The sequence below is a fragment of the Grampus griseus genome (assembly GCF_964374135.1).
Source record: "Grampus griseus genome assembly, chromosome: Y".
Lineage (NCBI taxonomy): Eukaryota > Metazoa > Chordata > Mammalia > Artiodactyla > Delphinidae > Grampus > Grampus griseus.
Window position 1 is genome coordinate 13,810,841 of NC_139016.1, and position 5,531 is coordinate 13,816,371.

Genomic DNA, 5,531 nt, shown 5'->3' on the forward strand with positions numbered 1-5,531 from the left:
TCCCAGAGCCCCATGTGGATAGCATTACTCACACCAGAACCATGTTCAATCTGTACTGAATATCCTGTGTATACACTAATATGCCTCATCTCAAATTTAAAATATATATCTCTACTTTAGGTCTTTAGATTCTACAGCTGTAGATGGGTGTGGGTGGGTATGGGGTCCTTCCTCCTGTAATTCCATCAACTCCTTAGAAGTTATGTGCAATGAACACTTCAGTTACGTGAAATACAATGGATCTGCTGAGAAGTGGCTTGATTCACATCCCTTGGCCCCTATGCTCCAGCTAGAATACCAACCCTAAACCCTTCTACACAGAAAATCTTGCTGCCACCACTGGACAATGGTGGTGTCTCAGTCAGTCTGTTAAAAGTCTTCTGCATCTTGTCTGCTGGCAGCTGAAGTGGTCCTCAGAGGTCTCTCTCTGCTATGTGGAGAAAGCATTGGGTGGTGAGACCATTCACTGGGCCTCTTTGACTCTTCAGAGGGTAAAGGACCTTGATCAGGACTCGAGAATCATCACTTCAGGTGCTGCTAAGTACATTTTACAGGAAATCACCACATACTTACAGCAGGTATAAGACAGAGAGTCAAGTGGAACTCAGGTCCCCTTCTTCCAGGGCTGCTCTCCCTCCTTTCTCTACCCTGGACCCCGGGCCGACTCTGGGGATGACTATCGTTACAAAAGGAACTAAACGCGAGCCTGGTACAAACTACTGACGACGGGACTCCTCTGTTTGTAGTGTCATGTGGTGCTTCCACTTGGCTGTGTTACAGACGTTTACAACATTTACATTTTATGATAAGCGTGGGTTACTTTTACACACATGCAAAACTTTATAAAGACAAAAAATATGAGACGCTGCTGTGGTAAGAGAAGTTGTCATGATAGAAACCAAATAATAATTCTCTACTGTTTTATCAAACTGGTTTTCATTAATGTTTTATTACAGCTTATTCCTAGGTTTAAAACTGAAGGATCCCACATAAATGACATCTACCGAGGGGAGGGGGCTCGATGGTGACGGAAAAGCTTGTGCATGTGTTTCCTATTCACAGATTCTCCTGGCTGGCTGCTGAGCACACTCTTCTGCAGGGAAACTTGATTTTACTGGCTTAGTTCTCTTGTCATTTAACTTAATCTCTTGTTTTTTCATTTACTTAATATATTATTTGTGTCTCCATGCCTGAAAACCACCTAAAAGGTCTGAGAATCCCCACAGTTAATTCACTGTCACTACAACACATAACTTTCTTACACTGACAACTTTAAATTCAACAGAATATATGGGATCTAACTACTAAAGACTCCAGATATTGACTTGTTAGCACTACTATAAAGGTAGTTTATAAAAATTGTATGACACCAAATATTTTTTAAGTTAGTACACAGAAAAATCCATTCCATTTATAAGCTTAGATTTTTTTTAAGCCCTTAATAGCCTCAGTCAGTAGTAGGAGTTTAAAAAAAGAAAAATGAAAAAACGCTGTTCCAAATGTTTCTACCTTCTGACTTTCATCTTTCTATCAATAAATAAAATATTGAAATTCAACTAACTTTACCAATTACAATGGTGATAAACAATTAACAAGCATGAATTAAAATTCTTTCTTCTCTAATTGATACTGAGGCTAACTTTTATTTGTTCTTTCTGGACTTTTCTAAGGAAATGATACTACATTTGCACATCACAAGCTACATTTCCTTTCTTTTTATAGTTTCTATTTTCACCCTAGGTGATTAGATTAAGAAAATAAATATTAATGAGCAAACAAGCCTGATTTAAGAAGATATTTTTAAAATACATTAAAATAAATGTATTGCCCACTAATTGGTTTGGGGTGTAGAAGTCAACAGAAGTACAGCATGTTCACTACAGGTACTCTGAAGGGTAGAAAGGATAACTTCACGGGGTGCACTTTTTGCCTTTTCTGCAACTGAGAGAGAGAGAGAGAGAGAAAGAGAGCGCTACATTCCTCTCTGCGCTGAGCTGCTTGACCAACTGAAGGGACATTCTGGGTCTCCAAGTCTACATCACAGAAATCTGACAGCATCTGGAATCCTGGAATCCTTGGGGCCTCTTGGAATCTTCTCGGGTGGGCATTACCAGCTGAATCCAGACTTCCATCCACTTACCAGGGCAACCAACTTGTGAGTGGAAGCCCCCTGGACCCTCCAGACCCCATCTGCCATCTGCACACCGCTGCGAGACCTCCCTCAGTGCCAAGTGGAGCACAAGGGCCCAGCTGAGTTCTCTCCAAACACCTAACCCGCAAAGTCATGAGCTACAACCAAAACATGGTTGTTGTTTAATCTCCAAAGTTTGCTTATCTGAGATGCACTAGCTACCCAGGTCGCTCATCGTCTCTTTAACCCAGGTTACTCGTGACACTGTCACATCACACTCGTAGTGTCTGATACATGACCGGTAGATATTATTTTGCAGCAAGTGCAATTTTTCATTTTATTTCTCGCCATTCTGCTGAGAGCCCACTCACTCTTTCTAATAGTTGGGTCTGAATGACTTCTTGTGTCATGTGGATGCCTTCCAAGTTCCACATCCATGTTTTTCAGCACCGTTATCATTCCCTAAGAGTCAATGATAACCCCTCATATAAATGAGCGTATAAGCACACACAAGAGCAAACAGAAAACGTGGTCATAGAGATTCACCAATCACAGCTGATGCTCACTACCTGCCGAATCCCTGTATAGGAATTTGCCTAATCCAAAACTAATTTGTAACCCTACAATCAATCCTATGGTGCTTAATGAGCATCAACTGTACATCACAATTTACCAGTATTACGTATTTTGTTGCAAATGAGAACAAATGTTGTCATTTTGAGAACAAATGACAAAGTCCAAGAATACATGAGATGTACGGAGATTACTCAACATTTAAAGCATCCTCAAAATTTCAGCCATGCATCCCACCCTGCTGACTTCAGAGTAGGATTGAGAAAGAAACGTGTATATCTCTACATTCCTGCTGTTGTCGATGGGCTGCACGTGTTTAAGAGATGAGGCCCAGAATTGACTTTGCGATTCTATATGCACTTCTTGCTGACACCACCCCAAGTGCTTTTTGTTTCGTTCCAAATAGACGTTTAGATAAATCATTATTATAAACTTCTGTTAATGGAATTGTATTTATCTTCAAGCTTCATTCATCTAACTGACCTCACTCTCAACGTTCGACCATGGGAGCTGAATTATTTACTGTACTTCATCAGAATGAGATTCAGGATGTTAAAAAAAAAATTCGGTATGTATCAGATAGCCATGGCTATCTGTTGGAGTTAATCATTTATGACACCTAGTTATGAATGGCGCTTTCTGCAAATGAGATATTAATGGAGCTTGAAACATGAAGGACCAGATAACTGGTCACCAAGAGCACGTGTCCAAGGACCACAGACTTGGGACCAAAAGCAAAACAAAACCATCTGTAGGATGTCTGGGGGTGAGCTAGACAGAGGAGGCTCGGTTTAAACATTTGGGGTTTAGAACTAACCCAGAGTTTTCCTAAAAATCAAGACAGGGGCTAAGTGCTGAATATCAGAAAGGCACTGAGAAGACTCTGGAGCAGGGGTGAGGGGTGCTGGGGGCATGGGGAGGAGGCAAGTGATTCGGCTCCTAAATCCAATATATTTTGAAAACCTACTGAGAAGGACCCTGGATGCCTCACCGACAAGTAGACTTCACTCTGCGGGCAGGGAGTGCAGATTTCAAGGAAAACAAACAAACAAACAAACGAATCTCAGCTATGAGATTCTCTGACATGACTCACACTATGGTTATAGGTACCTAGTAGTTTTGTTGTGAAGGCCTTAAGGCAGGCTTACGATGAACTCTTTTCTTTCCTCCAGTTGGGCAATGGCCAATCTTCATGTAGTATCTTTCATCCACTTACATAATAACCTAGCCAATGAAATTCCCCGAAGGGTACTCCCCAAATTAAGTAAGAATCCTTCCTTTCGTTACTCTTAAGGAGGAGGATGAAGGCTGATGAAGTTGCTGGACTTACCTGGCAATTTTCAAGTACACTGAAGAAGATAAAACTGACACAGAATTCAAAGGAAAGTGTTTTGTTAGAAATAGGTGCAGAATACTTAGAATAAATAAGCAACACTTTCAACATTAACCCTAAGAGATGCTTCCCAAGTATATCCCATATCAGAGGAGAAATGCTGCAGAAAGTACTGACCATCTATCTGTATCCTCGGGAAACCATAGGAAGAATTTTAGAAGGGATCTTAACAAATTGTTTACTCAGACTCAGGATCTTTAAGCACATGTTAGTTCACCACATACTTTTAAATTATTGAGAAAGTAAATGATTCTGGTGATAGCCCATTTCAACAACTGGCAAGTCCTGATTTGATTTCCAAGGAAAATAAGCTAATTATATGAGAAACTGAAATATCTCCTTGTAAGTGTGTCTTCCAAGGTGTGCCTACCATTTGCCACTTTAGTAAGCTGAAACATATGTGACTCTAACTTTAGAATATTAAGTTAGTAATTTATTGATTAGCATAGCATAATGATATTAGAAAGCAGTTTGCTTCAATGTAGTACTCACCACGTGGCAGGCAAAGTAATGGCCCCCCAAAGACACGGACATCCAAATCCCTGGAACCGGTGAATACATTATGTTACGTGGTAAAAGTGAAGATGTGACTAAGTTAAGGATATTGAGATGGCAGAGCCCTGGATTAGCCAGGCAGACCCAGCAGAATGGCAACTGTCCTTCAGGGCAAAGGGAGATCCGACTACAGAAGAGGACTGTCCGAGAGACGCAGTGTGCGGAAGACACTGCGTGGGGCAAGGGGCCACGGGATAAGGAATGCAGGGCGGCTCCAGAAGCCGGAAAAGGCAAGGAAGCGCACGCTCTCTGAAGCTTCCTGAGGGAACAAAGTCCTGCCAACACCTTGACTCCAGACCTCTGATCCCTAAAGCTGCAGGATAATACATTTACGTTGTTTTAAGCCACCGAATTTGTGGTAGTTTGTTACAGAAGCAATGAGAAATTAATATGCAATACGGAAAGGAAGACAGTGCAGCCCCTCAGAAACATAAGGCACAGAATTGCAAAGGCTTCCAAATATCTAGTAATCATTTATTTTTGTGCTTGCTAATATGCCCTGGACGGAACTGTGTCCCCCGAAGACTCTTATGTTGCAGCCCTAACACCCAAGGCAACAGTGTCTGAAGACAGGGCTCTTAGGAGGTGATTATGATTAAATGAACTCGTAAGGGTGGGGCCCTAAGACGGTAAGAGGCGGAGGAGAGACACCCCTCTCTCCGTTCCTCTGCGCTTGGAAAAGCCCGCGTGAGCAGTAGGCAGGCAGCCACCCACCTACAAGCCAGGAAGGGGCCCCTCATCACGAGCCACAATAGCCAACACCTCCATCGTAGCTTTCCAGCTCCCAGAACTACGAGGAAACACGCCTCTGGCCTGAAAACCACCCACCCAGTCTGTGGTTTTTACGCAAGCCCCTGTGCAGACCGGTGCATGAGCAGA